The sequence below is a fragment of the Glossina fuscipes genome, unplaced genomic scaffold (assembly GCF_014805625.2).
Source record: "Glossina fuscipes isolate IAEA_lab_2018 unplaced genomic scaffold, Yale_Gfus_2 3, whole genome shotgun sequence".
In the NCBI taxonomy this organism is placed as follows: domain Eukaryota; kingdom Metazoa; phylum Arthropoda; class Insecta; order Diptera; family Glossinidae; genus Glossina; species Glossina fuscipes.
Window position 1 is genome coordinate 3,018,619 of NW_023998417.1, and position 18,072 is coordinate 3,036,690.

The 18,072-nt window shown below is 31.6% G+C and overlaps 1 long non-coding RNA gene across 1 annotated transcript in view; it reads right to left on the minus strand.

The window, feature by feature from the left end:
• The window catches only part of LOC119634755, a 76,599-nt gene that overhangs the window by 13,917 nt on the left and 44,610 nt on the right, over window positions 1-18,072 (minus strand). The window contains exons 3-4 of the long non-coding RNA XR_005246977.1: window positions 3,742-3,948; window positions 1,492-1,623 (exon numbers count right to left, since the gene is read on the minus strand). This is a non-coding gene — a long non-coding RNA (uncharacterized LOC119634755). The remainder of the gene's footprint in view (window positions 1-1,491; window positions 1,624-3,741; window positions 3,949-18,072) is intronic.

Sequence of the window (18,072 nt, forward strand, 5' to 3'; positions counted from 1 at the left end):
TTAAGTGACGTAAGCTCTTGTTGTAATTGCTTCTTAAACGATTGCAAATATCACATACATTCTAACTTAACCTTTTTTCACCCTAAACGCTGACATCTTGTTACATTTATATGCAAATAGATAAACAATTTTCCGCAAAGTGTTCGTATACCCATCACAGAACGATGAGGAATATATTCATTTTACCTAAACGTTTGTAACACTGAGGAGGAAGCTTCAAGGACTCCTTAAAGTACATATATTCTTGGCCAGCTTGAAATCCTAAATCGATTTAATCATGTCCTTCTGTCTGTTTGTGCAATGTTTGTGGTAAACATTCACCGGAATCAGCTTGAAATTTGTCAGAAGGATTGGAAAGCACGCAGGTTGTTATTGAAATTGGTCTAGATCGGCCAAAGAACACGACCACGTAGGCAAGCCGGGCATATTACGCAAAGTTTATTTGGTAGATTGAGAAAAAAATTAAAGATAGAGATTATTTCGATTTCCTCGAAGAATCTTAAAGAATTGATCAGCATAGGTAGAATTCCATGAAGAGGAGTAAGAATTTTGAAATTTATTTCCCCTAATATGATCTGCTAGGCAATTTATTAACTGAATTAAGATAGAGATAACTAGGAAAAGCATACGTTTTTTAACAGTAAAAATCTGTTAGCGCAAGGTAGGGATTAGTGAACGCAAAACCGTTTTGCTAAAAGTGAAGAACAATTAATATGACAATTCAGTGCATAAGCTGAATAAACTGAGGGTAGTGGGTCAAAAAGCAAACATGTAGATTTCAATAAATTTCAACTGACCAGACCAGGTTCTCGAATATGTAAGGTTAGCAAAATATTTGTAATGAAATTCATAACAGAAGCAATTTCTTCACTTCATTTTCTATTACGATTCGCACTTTACTCTATTTAGTATGTGTACAGGAAATTTTTTCGAATGTTATGACAAGTTATTTCTGCAACAAATCGTCTAGTAATTGAAAAAGATTTTGACAAACTATTAAAGTTATCTCAATAAAACAAAAGTTTACACTAATCGTAAGGCAGCTTCATCGACCTAATGAATTATGCATAGTTTTGATCAGTAACAAATACTTAACCTAAGTACTTCTATCTGTCCGACTATGTAAATGTCTATGGTAAACATCCGTTCGGTTGCAAAAATTAAGAAGACCTATATATATACAGACGCCTGCAAGAGAGATTCGTATCACGCGGTAAAAGCATGAGACATGAAATATGTATTAATAAATATCAACATTTTTCTCTCTGTCTCCCTTGCGAAAAGAAAGACGTTTATTATTTAACGGCCATAGATGTCGTTGTCATGTAGTGTCTTAAACATTGTTATTAAAAAAAAAGTGATTTTAAATATAATATGAAAGTGTGAAAACGACTCACGTATCCGTATAATTGAAGTGACTCGTGCAAAGCGAAAAGAGACTACAGGAGGCCTATTGGGGATCTTTTCGGAATAATTATAATATTTACTTACCAATCTTTTCTCCTCGCCGTATGGTGTTTGTATTGATGCAACTGCAGTGAAATTGCCTTAAAATTAACGAGTTTATGTCTCCATTAGTGCTTCATTGGGCTTTAGCTACATCATGGCTTGCTTATTCGATCACTAAAAAAAAGCAGGAAAAAGAAAAAAATATTATATAGAAATGAAAACAACAAAAGTGCTTGCAATGAAAACAAAAGGAAATCTAGATAGTGTCATCTATAAGAAATTATTAAGGTAGATAGAATGAATCATCAGTCATACTATTTTTTACTATTTGCCCCTTGTTTGTAGATAAACGAGCCATAGGTTCGAATCATTTGACAAAGTACTGGAAATTACACGCACTGTAAACGCCGCAGGAGAAATTTTATTATCAAATCAGAAATTTTAGAAGAACCCTTTGCAAAACAAATCATATTTTCGGACAAAAAAACATGCAATTAGGCAATGAGATGATGACATTTAATTTATGAAAAAAATGTAATCATAAGTCATTTTGAAATGTCACTTCTATTATAAATATTTACTTGACCTTGTCCAATCGACAGTTATAGCTGCCCTTGGTTCCAATTCTATAACTCTGACCACGATTTGGAAAAATAACGATTTTCTATTATAACGTGTTATTTAAAAACGTATTTATATAAGTTTTGTATTCTTTCATATTTTTTTTTTTCTCCATACGTTTAATTTTAATTGCGTTTAATTCTAATGTCTTCGAGATTATGAATGTGCTGATAAGTTGAACTCAGCAGCAATAAGGCCACGTAGATATCAAATCGGTTTTCTTTTGTTGTCAACATGAAATAGTGTTTGCCTTAAGCGTTGCTTAAAAACGAAATACGATTCAGTTTACATATATAATAAGCATAAGTGCTTAACATTTTCACGTCATCATCTTCATCTTCTATTTACTTCACTCATTTACGCTTTTATAATAATTGCAAAGATCTCATCAAATTTTTTTTTATTATTCATTTACAAAAGAACGCAATTGTACGTGTGTGTATGTGTTTGTCGAATTTTAAGGTGTGCCATTTATTATTAGTTTTTCATAAATTCATTGTAATTTACGTTTATGTTTTTTTTATTTTTTTTTATTTAAAAGAATGCATTCGATAATTTATATTTCAATCCAGCTGCATATGTATGTATGTATATGTATGTAAAGTTATTTGCATTTTTTTTTCCTTTTTTTTTTTTTGAAGTTTTATCCGCTAATAGGCATGGTTTTTTCTTTTAGCTTTTAAAACATTTTTACATTTACTATGAAATGTTGAAATAAAACAAAAGACTTAAGTCACAAACTTTCTATTGACAGATTGTTCGGTAAGTATGAAAGGAAAAAGAAACGACAATTATTTCGATTATTTTCGATTCGAAACGATTTTTCATATTCGCGTCTAGCTTGCATTGTGACCTGAAGAAAGTCTTCAATCGTCTTTGCAAATATCCATAAATATCTATATATCTATATATATATATATAACACACATGTACATAAGATATCTGATTAATAAGAATACCAATATTTGTTGAATGTATGTATATAAGTCAAATTTCTGAAATCAAGTCACCGAAGAGAAAGTCACTTAAGGAAAACTAAGTAGATTTCATGCCAATAAATTCACTTAAGAGGATTAGTTCAAGAAAAGGCGTTTATATGCCACATACTTTAATAAATGTTTTAACGGTTGGACAGAAGATAAAAGAAAGAATTGAACTGCGAGCATGTATGTATGGATGTGTCTACTGACCGTAAAATACTAAAACTCCGAGACTATTATTAATTGTCTTCTCTGCCGAATTTCTTGAGCGGTGTTATGAAAATTCATTGATGAATCTATCTCATCGAAGAGAAAACATTCGCGGACTCATTATGGGCAATCGATTTTCTAGCAATAACCATAAATATGCTATCAATTTTGAAAGCTTCCATACCTATTAAATGATCCATTGCTTAGATTAATCGAAAGGTTAATATATGGGTTTCGTGTCTAACCTTTACCCGAAGAGATATTTGATATAATATTTATTACATTTTGTTGTGTTTCAACAACAACAACAACAACAATAGCGACAAGCGGTAACTTGTTGTTTATTTGTATACGAACCAAAGAAAAGCATAAAATTTTATTAAAATCAAAATAAATCATTAGACATGCGAAGCAATTAAATTAAATTAAAAAGAGAAGAGAAGAGAAAAAGAAAAAATCTCAGAAAATTTCTCATGCTTACCATGCTTTTGCATGCATTGTAATAAGAATGCGATCATAAGAGCATCAAGTGATGCCAAGATGCTACAATGAACTCAATAACATTCACCTGCCGTAACCGATACGATCTCAAGGTCTGCTCTAAGATATATTATTGTTTCGCTCGCCATCAGATTCTTGATATATATATAGAAATTTATGGAGCATATGTAGCAGAGTTTTTCTGTACCTGGAACGAAAGAGAGAGAGAGAGAGAGAGTGAGTGAGGGAGAGTGAGTGAGAAAATTATATAAACTTTTGAAATACATTTGTTTATTAATTCACTGTTTATGTTGAATAAAATGGATTTAAATTAATTTTTTTTATTTTTTTTTATTTTTTTATTTATACATTGTTTTCTTAATCTTTTCTATTTGTTTGGAAATAAGTATGAGGACGTTTTCACATCACCGAACAATGAATAATGTTTGTAGTGATGATGTTGGTGCGATTGTTTAATTATATTAAAAATACTGTAATATTTTACTTTAACTAATTAAGAGACCTTCAAAGTAAAACCTTTGCAAGAGTTTAAAGACATAAAAATCGCATATATATATATATATGTATATACATATTAATTTGCGTACATTTTGATATGACCATGTATTCGTATAGTTAAAAAATATAAAGCCTTTCTTTGTTGAAGAAGCATTTCATTGATATTTGAATTTATAATAAATTCAACCATTTTTTTTTATTATTGGGCTCAATATTTTTTTTAGATCTGTTTAATTTAATTTCATTATTTTCTATGCTTGCTTGAGCGCAGTTATATTAAACATTATAAACTACTAAGTGTTTATTGTTAAATATTTGATTAGTTCGCTGCTCGCTTGCTTGCTCGCTGGCTTGCTTGCTTGCTCGCTTGCAAATAATACACCACATAAATTATATATAATTTAAGAAAACCACTTTAATTACAACATTTTCTAATGGCTTGCGTTGATTTATGCCAACAGTAGAATATTGTTTAGGAGATGTTTTTCCTCATTTATAATTAAAATGTATTATGTTTACGAAAATGCATTCTTATGCTAACCGCAAGGAGATTTTTTAGTTGCACATATGTGCATATACATTAGGAGGTTACACATATTTTAGCCAGCGACCTCTACAGATAAAAATGATAAAGAAATGGGAAATAGCCTTCCTCTGCATAAAATAACAGTTCTCCATTTAGTATTGATTATTGATTTATTCAGCGCAAGCCCAGCTTAGCCATGAAGCATTCAAAATTCTTCTTCTTCCTACAAATTCATTATTTTTGTTGTTTATTTGGAGAAATCTGTTGCCAAAGCCTACAAAAGACGTTCATAGCTTTATGGTGATGCTGTTCGATAATAGACCAATCGTCGGTTCTAAGTTCAACGGTTTGAATTGACTGAAATTGTCATTTTTTGGCCACTTTTAGCAAGAGTTGCCCACGATAAACTGTTGCAGTTGCAAGAGATTTTACATAAATAGAAATAAATCTCTGTCGGCAGTTATTATATTTTATTTAAAGTATTATTCATAGCGAGTCGCAGCCTCTTTTACTTGTTAGAGAGTACTTTCGAATTGAAAAGTCATACCTTTGTTCTTCGAATTTTTTTTAGTAATGATTATGTTTCCTACGTTTTGAAATTCGTGGGAAACCGATAAAGGAAAGAGTATGAAAAAGGTTTCAAACGATTGAAAAAGAAATGCCTTTATACGGCCTACTCTTTATACTCTTCACGATCTGATGATTGTCATCGATATTGGAATGCAAAGGATTGTAATAAAATATTTAAGATCATAATAAAAGTAAATGAATCTTAAGACATTCGATGATTCAAATGGAATTTTAATTTAATTTAAAAAAAAAAAAATATCCAACAAATTAATTAAATGCAAATAATTAATTAATCTTTTCCTTTTTTTTTTTTTGAAATATTTAACTATCTACATTGTGAAGCTTAATTAAATCAGGCCGACACACATGGGTAACAAGAAATTTATAAGAAATAAGAAAAAAAAAGAGAAGAAAAAAAAGAATTAATAAATAAATATAATTATGATGTAACATTTTTTGAAAAAAAAAAAAAAACAAGATAAACTCACATCATCAATAGTGCTGGTGAAAAATTGTCATAATAATAATAATAGTAATAATGATTATATCAGCGATGCACAAGAAACAACTTGATGTGTTTGGTGTTGTTGTTTTGTGAATATTATATGAACGTAAAGTACACACCTGGTCTATGGATTTATCTTATGACATGAATTGGTAACTAAAACAATGCGTTTCGCAGAGAGTTATCGAATTAAAATAATGTATAAACACGTGCACTCAACTTAAATGCAACATATATATATCTATATATTTATATATTTATATATTTATATATTTATATATACATATATATATATATATATATATATATTTATTTATATATATATGTACAATATATATATATATATATATATGTAAAATATTATAATAATTTTTATGAATTGGATGAGTATTCCCAATTATTAATTATATATATAAAATTATAAATTGAAAGCAAGACTTGAGCTTTATAATGGACTTAGACTGAAACCTAGTTATTCATTGCATTTAACGATTAAATATAATCTATTATATAACTAGTAACGTAATGGATGAGCGGTATGCGTTAGTAAAATTTATTTCTTTTTAAATTGCATGCTGTAGTTAGTAATAATCTAAGTGCCACAACTGGTAATACATATGTAATAAAGTCTGGCTTTTCATGTTATTTCTTGCATTTGTAAAAACGCGATTTTTTTTTTTTTTTTTTTTTTTTTTTTTTTTTGGTTGTTGTCATAAACTTAATGTTTTCTGAAGGAGGTTGTTTGAAATAATCAAAAATACTCGTATAAAATTCCAGCTTTTACGATAATCACAAGCTATTTTCATGTTTGGACTGATAGCGTTTGCAAAAAAAGTAGGACAACAAATGATTATAGAGGTGGTCGTTAAGCAAGCACTTAAGTAAGCAGCAGAGAAAGATATAAAAAAAGTAATTAAGTATAAATGCAAGATGAGAGGGAAAGAAGCTGGTGGCATCTTTTCGCCAAAAATTACTCAATAAAACTAAACATATGTCCATATTGATCGATAAAATGTCACTGAAAAACTTCTGGCCATTCTTTCCTGAACTGAACAAAATGATTTTTTTTTTTTTTTTTTTAGGTTTCTTTTGATGTTAAGTTTTCTTCAGGAGGTGGGGGGTTACATGTGGCTTGTTCAGCACATACCATGAATGCATGAAAAAAACTACGTAGTCAAGTTCTCTCTCTTAAGCTGTGCGCCAAGTGTCACTAAAAGTGTTTGTGGTTTGGCATTATTGTAATAGAAGACAACGCTCTATCCCTATCGGGCAATTTTGAACGCTTTACTTCAATTGCTCGCTTTAGTTGCTTGCATTAGTTGCTGACGGGCAGAGAGGGAGGATTTGTATCGATCTTACATATATTTTTAAATATTTCCATAAACCGCTCTATCAGTCAGTTTAAAAAAAATTATGGAAGCTAAGTGGCTAAATGGTTTCCGGGTGTGTTGCTTTTTTTTACCGCAAAGCTTGACTTTTTTCGAGCTTTTAAAAATTCGATTGTATACACTTGAGAAAAGTTACCAATTTTGTACTGTTATGTAAAACTTAAAGATGATATTTTTTACTATATATTGCTAAGTAAATCTGCTTCTTTTCAATTTAATTGTAAATCCATTACTTGATTTTCTATAATATTTAAATTAAAAAAAAAAAACAAAAAAAAACAACTTATCTCACTTTCTATTTCTTCGTCATTAGCAATCGTTTAGTGTCAAGAAGTAAATCGATTTTCTATTACATGTGTACATAGTATAGTGAAAGTAAAAAATCATTTCAATTTCAATTTAAATAATTTAAATCGAATAAATCAAATTACAAAATTGCTCTAAATGCTCTTTTCGTCTTTTTTCCAAAGCGCAAAAATTAATCATTAGGAAGAAAGGCAAAGCAGCTGAGGGGGAATAAAAATCCTGCTTCTAATAAAATACTTGCTATTGTAATGTGATAGGCATCGTTATAGAGTTTGAACATCTTCCCACGTAGGGTCTCATCTTCCGTATCAGTATTTTTACGATCAGTTATGTTCGTTGTGTCATGTAACGAAGAAAGGCAAACACCTCCTCATCAATAAAAATGAAATGGAAAGAAAGCCCATTAACTTGAGCGCATCAAGGTGTCAGTTAAGGTTTTTTTCTTTTTTAATTTTCTAATTTTTTAATCGTTTTTGTTTTTTTTTTTCTTTTTTTGTTACCATATACTGAAACGGTGTCCGCAAAATGTAAAAAAGAGCGTAAAAAAATGTAACAAAACTAATACGTAACATCAGGATAAATCGAACACCGTACAAAGCTTTTTCATATTCTCATTTCAAATCGGTGCATACTTGTCCTGGTTTATAGGCTTTCTTGGAAAAGTGGAGTAATTTTTCGAAAATTTTTCAAAAATGAATCCCATACTGTTTTTAAAAATTATTTTCATTGAGGTGACTTTTTTAAGGCAAGTTCTCTTATAAGGGTATTCGGAGCTCCGTCGTATTTAATGTAAGGATCTTCTATCTTATGTATCCAAGTGTCAACCAGTTAAATAAGGTACTACCTGATGGGGAAGACCACACAAGCCATTTAGTTAGCCGACATTATAGACTAGCCTGGAATCCGTTGACGAGGTAATTAATCTGCGGACAAGGTGTTCAGCAGGTTGGTCAAGAGCGGTTTTGTTTTGCGTGGCAGATAGCGAACAAAGGGATAAAATAAAGAGAGAGCCAAAAGCCGGGTAAACTGACAAGTCAACTAAAAAAATCGTTCAGCTAAGCAGGTAGTAGGCAGCCAGCGATTTAGTTAACAATTCATTAGGTAACTGGCAAGTAAAACCGGAAACTTGACTTGTGAACAATCAGACAGACATCCATTCAAAGTCTAATTACCGGCATATTTATATGATCATCCTTTCACCTATTTAACCATGCATCTGACCATTCATGCAGCTAATCAAGCAAAGTAGAAACCGGATGGACGTCCCATTACTTAACTCGATCCGAACTTCGATAAGCATTTGAACTGTAGGATAAACGCTGAGCTATTCGAATATCGTTGGGAGAATCACTACTGCCAGTGTAGGGCATTAAATAAGAAAATTGAACAATTATTATAGTTTTGTTTGTTTTCGGTTAGTCAAGTTGTAACAGATTCATATATATATAATCATCTACAAAAACCATAAAAAAAAAAAGAAAAAAAGAGGGCAAGCTTTAGCGCAGTCATATGAAAAAAAAAAACCTTAACGATGGTCCCGATAATGTATAAAGAAAATTAATAGACCAAAAAAAAAAACAAAAAAATTAAAAAAACGTAAAAAAAAAAACCAAACTAGAGGTCTCCAGTACCTTTGCATGATCATCTGTATACACACAGATCTATCTTTTGTACACATATAAATTGTGTACACGAAATAAAAAATCAACTTCCCACATTATTATGCCATGTTTTTCTTTTTCTTTGCTTTTTTTTTTTTTTTTTTAATGTTTTTAAGACGTACTTACGTACATCTCTTTTGGATTCAGCTAACTAATGCATATTGTTACATACATAAAAGTCGGAAAAAATTCCCATTGGTATTTAATTTTTGGGCTCCAAGTTAACATAACAAAATATATATATAAATGAATATATATGTATATATATTTATTATATATATATATATATATATGTACGACAATATGATATAAGAGGTGGTGTAGAGTTTAATATTAAAAAAAAGAAGAAGAAGGGTGCGCGCAACACTAGCTGCATTCGAACCGAAGATTTAATGTGCATGCGAAAAATCTTAGACTTTATTTGCCAAAAAAGTAAAATAAAATAAAAAAAAAGCAAAAAAAGGGGAAAAAAAAGTCTAAACTTCAATCATAGCTCTTGCCTTTGTCAGAGACAATCTTTTAAGTTGCAGTCAAAGTTGAGGTTGATTTTTATACCCATCACCGAAGGATAGGAGAAAGGGTATATTCATTTCATCAAAACGTTTGCAACGCCCAGAAGGAAGCTTGACGGTCCACAGAGTGCATCATTAAATTCTAAACCGGTTTAAGTATGTCCATCTGTCCATCTGCCCAACTATATAATATCGGGGATAAAAATGAATATATTGACTACGAATTTGTAAGAGAGTAACCTACACACGCTCACACGCTTATACGATAAATAATTTTATTTTGAAAATTGGAAAAACTCAACCGTTTCCACTCCATTTTAGAGAGCATGAAAATTTACTTCTTTTATTGTTTTTGTTTTTTGTTTTTTGTTTTTGTTTTTTTTTTTTGCTACAACGGTGATGGGTACAAGAGATTTGGTCACGATCGAATATGATTTTCTTACTTGTTATTGCTATGCTTTCATATAGCGGCATCTTCATGTACACAAATACATTTACAATACATATTTTTGTGCATAAGCTTTCTTCAGTTGTCTATCGATTAAATGCATTTAATGACTTTTGCCTTGGCTGAAGAAGACGACTTTGCGGAATTTTTGCCTAAAGTTAAGTAGAAGTAAGTTTTTGTGCTTTTCTTGCTGTTTGTTTATAGAGTTTTTTTTTATTTTTTTTTTTTAAGCGAACATTCCAGTTGAAATATTGTCGCCAATCATGTCACACATGTATAACTTTTTTCTCAAAAACCTATTACGCATGCATCGCGCATGGATATGTTAATTTTATCACTCCATTTGTAACTATGGAAAAATGTAAATTGATATCTCTTTGTGAAATTTATGTTTAGCGAAAGACACCATAAAGATTTAGGTCAGTCCGTCTGCTCAACAAACTATAGTAGATTAGTACCTAAAAAGCTTGAAGGCATCGCATGATTTACTCAAGACTTAAATTCAATCATATTTGTTACATTTTCGTTGGGTGAGTGTTAGGTAAACAAAATTCCTCTTAAGATCGTATAAAATTTTCTCTTTCTTGTTGTTGTTTATTATCGCATATTTGTCGGCGGTAATCATTTCTCTACTTAAACATGTGTAAATTTTCTTTAGTCACATAATTGCTTTAAGTGTAATTTGTGGTAATCTCTCTATAGGGACGTAATTCATTTGAAAAAAATTATTAATAAAATTTGATAAACCCAACAACATAATGAAACTGTGTCGCTGTAATGAGTTAACACAACTGACAATTCCTATATACCTGCTGGGGAAGCTGTTATAATGCAATGTTATGCAATTTCAATCTTTTCACACATTTCCTACACACACACACACACACGCACACACACACACACACACCTAAACTAAGGCAATATTAATCAATTTTCATAATGTCGCGGCAGGAGTGAGTTTAAGTGAATTAACTAAATTGATCAATTATTTTTCAATATCTCGGAGACATTTGCCATTCTCTTCACGAGCACGCCTATTTGGCCAATGCAAATGCGAATTTTCATTTGCGTAGAATTAACAAAAATATTTTTTTTGTTTATTATAAGAAAAAATATGTAGAAATCGAAAAAGTCATATATAATATGCTCGATAGTGACATGATTCGTTCATCATATTTGTTTTACTTTGTCCACTTGAAGCAAAATTCTATTTAATATCGAAAGAAAAAGGAAACAATTTTCGGGTCGAGCCACATAAGCATCAATGGATTATAAAAGTTCTTAATCAAAATTCTTAACCGTAAACTTAATTATGTCTCAATTTTCACTAGAGCGAAAGCTGCGGTAAGTTCAACTAGCTACAGTGGAAAGTGTACTCTGTTTAAACGATCTGAAAAAGTAAATCTGATGAAAACCGGAGCTGAATGTTCTGTATGTTGTAAGCTTGTTCATCACCAAGTCATGCTATCCTTTCCTTAAAGGTTTGTACACTAATCGAAATCAATTAGTTTAAGTTTGAAGAAACAGATTAGTTAGATAGTTAGCGTAAGTAACTTTAAGCAGGACTCCTTTTGGGCCAATCATTACGTTATAGTAAGGCATCGAGCATTTTTGGACAATTTTGTCAAATCAACGAATCTAAGAGGTGAAGATCTGCACAACTTAGCGTAAACCAAGTAAAAAAATTCAAATGTCATCTCAATTTGGACAACTTTCCATACGTTGTATGTGAAATATTATTTTCATTTGGAATAATGAACATCTAATATGAAGTTGTATGTGTAAGCAGGAGACTTTAGCTGAGGAGCAATGTAAAGATTGTCTGAGAGAATTTCAAATGAACATCAGCCTGCTTATCATTTTTTGCCCTCTGTTCCGTAGACTTCAGACTCTTGCTGAGCAGCAGTATAAATATTGTCTGAAATGACCTAAAGCGACCTACAGTCTGTTTATCATTCCGTGTCCTCTGTTCCGTAGACTTCAGACTCCCACATTTTCTATCCTGGACGACAAAATTCTTTCTCAAAACACCGATGAAAATGAACAACAACAACATGTAAAATGTTTTTTGGAATTTTCGTAATATGTGAGGTAAACTATTTTCACTTTTTCAATTTTTTTTTTTTTCTCTCACCAATGACTGAATGGCTTTGAAAGAAATGCAATATCAATCTGACAGATAAGCGTAATAGAGTTAAACAATAACTTAATTAAACATGACTTTTTGGTAACTTAAAGTATATAATAGTTTTGTTATTGTATTTGTTACTTCATGCAATGGATGCAATGGATTTTAAAAATTCACTTGATATCTTTGAATCGAATCTAATTGCCAATGCTTTATGGTTAGTCGCATGCATATCAGTAAAGATGTGAATTTATATTTGATGAGATATGATTTGAGAAAAATAATTTAATTAAAATCAAGTGAATGAAGTTGACGTGAATTGGTTCGCTAAGAGTAAAGTGAAGTCATTAAAGTTTGATTTTTAAATTTGAAGAGAAAAACAAAAACAAAAAAAAAAAAATCCCCCTCTGCATAGGTTTAAAATGTGTGCATGTGCATGCAAATAAATAATTATTTAACAATGGTTAATGACAAGCATCTATTTTATATGTATTTGTATATATATGTACATATATATATATATATGTATGTACATAAAATTGAATGTGTGTTTAAAGTTTTCTATTACATTTAAAAATTAAGCTTACACAAATACACACACACACACACAAACAACAAAGAAGAAGTAAGGGGATTGCAATTCGCATATGCCAACGTAGCAGGCAATTATGAATGACATTAACCTGCATACGATTCCTTTTTATCGTTCGATATAATATTTTGAACTTTATTGAACCTTAAAAATCGTGATAATTTGCCCCAAAACGAAAGATGAAGAAGAAGAAATCTTAACAAAATCATTTTTGAATTTTTTTCTTTTTTTATATTCCTTTTTGTTAAAGTAATCAAGTAAATAGTTGTTATGTTATATTAAAAGCCAACATAACATGTAAGCAGCAATTTCAGGAAAAATTAAATTTTTTTTTTTTTGAGAATTCATTAACAAGTAGAAGCCCGATATTAGAAGAAGATATCATAAACAGTTAATTCAACTTCATTATTACATCATTAAAGTTAACATATTTTCTTTATATATATATATAGTTCTCATTTTCAGATTACTAACCAGCATCTATCCATACAAGATATTTGGGTAATGTGTGCGCAAGCACAGCATTCGATATCAATATGCGACATCAGTGCAATGCACAGCCAATGACGGCTTATGAACTATCATCAATGGTACATAGCCACAAATGAGATTTAAAATTTAATATAATTTATCATTTGTTTACATAATTTATACTTTGTATGTGTGCGTGTGTGTGTGTTTGTGTGTGTGTCTTTTCTCTGCAAGTAGCTTTACTTATATGTTTTCCTACTTACATCGGCTTGCAAAGCCTGTCTGCTGTTCTGCAGAAAATATGTAAAATTTCGTGAATGATTACGTTGTGAGAATTGAAGTCGTCTCTCATTATAATCCTGCATCTAGGTTGTAATATACACAGGTTTAACTATATATTACTTGTACTATCAGAATACTATTAGAGTCAATTGTCGAAAACAGTAACAGAAAGAGTGCGGAAATGTGAACAGAAGGCAGCTTTTTTTCGAAAGCATCTTTCCCCATATCAAATTCTTCTTCTTCTTCCACTGGCTGCTGGCATGATGATACATGCTCATCGCTAATCTAAGCTTCGTAGGCACTCGTAATCTACATCGGCACAATTTTTGGCGCTGGAATACTAGCTCGAGGAGTTCCCCTAGACCGAGACGGAATACAAAACTATAGCAAGGTCTAAGTGTACCGTACATTAGAGTCCTGGACTAAAGAATTGAAAAGTGGTACACCTATAAAGAACGTCCCCTGATCAATTGATCATAGAAAAAAAAAAGGAAAAAACAAATCCGGATGACTCCGTCTAATAACCATGAACCTACGTGAGTAAGAATCTCCTGTAAATACGATAGCTTTCGACGGAATATTTTATGTTTTTCAGAATAAAATAATTTCTAGAGAAAATAAAAAAAAATTTAATTTGCCTTAGCTTAAATCTTGGTAAGATCATCAGTTCATTTTCATCATAATTTTGGTATTTTAGTGTTTTTGCGAAAATCAGGTCCATTTTTAAAATTAGTCTGTAGATATTTTTCTGAAGATATTTATATATATAAAGTTTCAACTTTTCTCCTTCTTTTTCTATATATATGATAAGAATCCACAGCACCGGGAACAGAGAGGTGAGGCAGACAGATCATTATGGATCCGATTTTGGATCTCATTGTATAATTAAGTATGTAAGTAAGTAGTCTATATACTATAAACGGCGAGTAAGGAAACTACTCCTCTACGTCTACCTCTCGGTCGCAGGTATGAAATCATGTCTGTCTTGCAAGCTTCGAGAGGAGAGTTCCTCTCCTTTTCGAGCGTTATTTTTTTATATCTTCTATTAGCTGTAACATGTTTGCATATGCATGTTATGTTTTAGATTAGATTTTTAGTTTACAACAATAGCAGACTGATATCCGTTTATAAAAAGTAATTTATTAAAAGCCATATGACTGATGAATATTCAAAAATTTGCTCTTAACCGTATAAAATATTTTTCTTGTGTTTTATTATCTGAAACAATCGGTTTTGTAAATTGCAGACATTAATCACTACTAGTCCCTGTTTTGTACAAACTTAAACTTTATAATATTCTCTATATTTTTATACCCAAGATGGCGGGTATATTAATTTTGTCAAAACGTTTGCAATACAGAACAAAAGGAAGCATCAGAGACTCGACAAAGTCTTCTTCTTCTTGATCAGTATCAAATTCTATTTCGATTTAAGCATGTTCGTCCGTCCGTCCGTCCATCCGTCCGTGTAATGTCTGTTGTAAACATTTCCGTAGCCGCAAAAATGAAGCTACCGACGTCAAATTTGACAGAAACATTCGAAGTTTTGCACGCCTACAGTATTACAAAAACTGACAACCCCTACCATTTGTGAAAGGGAAAAAAATTATTTTTTTGCTCACTACCCATAAACTATAACAGAAAAATTTGAATGGCGTTATGGTAGTACCTATACGAAAAGGGGAAGAATTGACCATGCCTCTCCAATATTATAGCTCGTTTTATAACCCGCTGAATCAAGCTGAACACCACAAAATATACAAATTCTTGGTCAGTATCAAATTCGACTTGCACCCAAGCACATTTGTCCATCTGTCCGTTTGTCCAACTGTTTAGTGTAAGTGATAAAAAACATTCTTCCGTTCGCAAAAATGAAAATATCGCCTGCAAATTTGTAAAAGAATTTGAAAATGACCCAAATCGATTAATGGACACGCCTACAACTCCCACGCGCCTATGCAACAAACAAAATACTTTTGTTTTTCGTGTTTTCTGTTCGTTACTCATAATGTACATAATATATGTCATATAAATTTTCACTTTTATGCCGAAAATAGAAATAATCAAACACGCCCACTCAATATTAGAGAGTATAAAAATGCAATTCGTTTGCTCTTTTTTAGTCTTTTTTGTGATAACACTTGATGGATACAAAAAATTCGACCATAACTGAATATAATTTTCTTACTCGCTTACGCTGATTTTATTATTCTCTCTTCCACGTATATATATTTTCCCTGCAGTTAAATATAGATTTATATTTATTAAAAAAATGTACATTTTTGACATTTAAAATGTTTAAATGCTTCGAAGCTTAACATACTGCAGTAATGTGGTCGGTTGGAAGGAGAAAATATTATTTGGGATTTTTTGTGCTTAAAAAGGTCTTTTTGTTTTTGTTAAATAAATAAATACATATATATGTATATTAATATAATAGGTGTTTGCATGTATTTTGATTAGCGACATCTCCTTTGATGCAAATGACAAAAATAATGCGAATACTCAATGTACGCAACAGTTAAATTCGGTCATTTTTACCTTTGTCTATATGAACAGTAACACTTCTCCATTTACTATCACTGAGTTATTCAGTATGGACGCTAATCATGGAATGCTCAAAATTGCATTTTCGATTCATTGCATTCATTGTTGTTGTTGTTGTTGTTTGATTTGAAGAAATCTGAAGAAGCTCATGACGATGTTGCGCCATCGTATGTCAATTGTGAGTTTTGCGGTGCGGCCTGGAAGACCAAAAAAAATTCGAGGACAACTGAAATGCAAGACTTATTCGACGAAAAGGCAGCTCAAACAAAAAGCTTAGCTGTTGATAAATCGACTATTTCTAGAAGGAGGAACAATGGCTACTCTACTAAATGAGTCAAAATGTCATAACGAATTGTTTCAACATTGCGGTTTCATTGCTTCCCAGGCAAGAAAAAGAAGGGTTCTCTGAGCGCAACAGGTCATAGGTTAGTCCAGGAGAGCCATCCACATCGACACCGAAGCGGAATATTCGCGACCATTAAGTTTTGCTAAATATATGGTGGGATCAGCAAGGTGTAGTATATTTCGAGCTACGAAAACCGAATGGAACTGTTACAGCAGATGTGCGCTGACGTCAATTGAACAAATTGACCGGCTTTTTGGTTGCAACGACGGTCAGCAATGACGGCTAACAGGCGCAAAGTCATGCTCTTGCATGCCTCGGCTATATGTTCAAAGAGCTGTCAAGGATGCATTGTTATAGTTCGATTGGGAAATCTGCTGGGCCCAGACATAGTACCTTCTGACGGCCACCTTTTCAGCCCGGTGCACGTGGTTTCGAAATGCTAAAGAAATTTTTCTCAGTAAATACTGTTTTCAAGTGAAAAAATGATCAAAATACATGCAAGCACCTGCATATATACAAATATATATACATACACACATCTCCGAATGAAGATGATCACGGCTATTATGATTATTAAACAGTTACGTTGATTGTTTGCAACAATTTTTATAGAGTGTTAAGAAAAAACTTGTATTCAAAATTGCGAAGAGAGAGGACAGGTTTGTGTTTGCTGGGAACTAATACCCATCGCAAACGTTGTTATTACAACATGCTTAAGAGTTATTTATCCTGAAAAATTATCATCTTGTGTGCAAGTAATCTCTTTCAGTTTCTTTCTTGTTGAGGATGGAATTTTTTTGAAAAATATTTTTACTAGCTTAACAAATGCTTTGATCGTTTTAGAATACGGGAAAGAAATTTTTTCTTTGCAATTTCGAGCTCTTCCCCAAGCACTCAGAAAAGACTGCCACTGTTCTATGAATTGTTGCTAGGAGGTTGTAGGGTTAATTTCAAAGTTCTCTAACAAGCTAATGGATATCTTTAGAAAGAGATTTTTTTTTTTTTTTTTGTTTTCAATATGACCAATCACTCAGGGGATGTCCTCGATATAGGCAGCACGTGGTGGTGGTCAGAAAGAAGTTGCAAAAAGGGAAACATGTAGAGAGTGGTGGCAACCTAGTGGATGTCTGCCCAATGTGCAAGTATGATGCCTTGGTCGCCTAAACACTCACTGTCGTTACGTTAAAGTCAATTAATTAGCATAATTTTGTTCACATTTCTAATAAGATAAAGAATGATACGAGCAAAGTCAGTTTAAGATCAATTATACCATTGACAGTCATCTTATGGAATACACCGTACTGCAGTTATTTACATTTGTATATCCTACGCCAATTACGCTAAGGATATATTAAACTTGTGCGGATATATGCAAAATTCTCCAAATAGAGGTAAACCGAAACGAGAGGTACATCTGTAGTGCACGTACGCCTATCTTTTTGTAAAAATGGATTTGAATTTCTTTTCCAGGATCTATTCAATCTGCCATATGCTCAACTTTAAGGTCCTTGTGAAGCTTGAAGCACTAATAT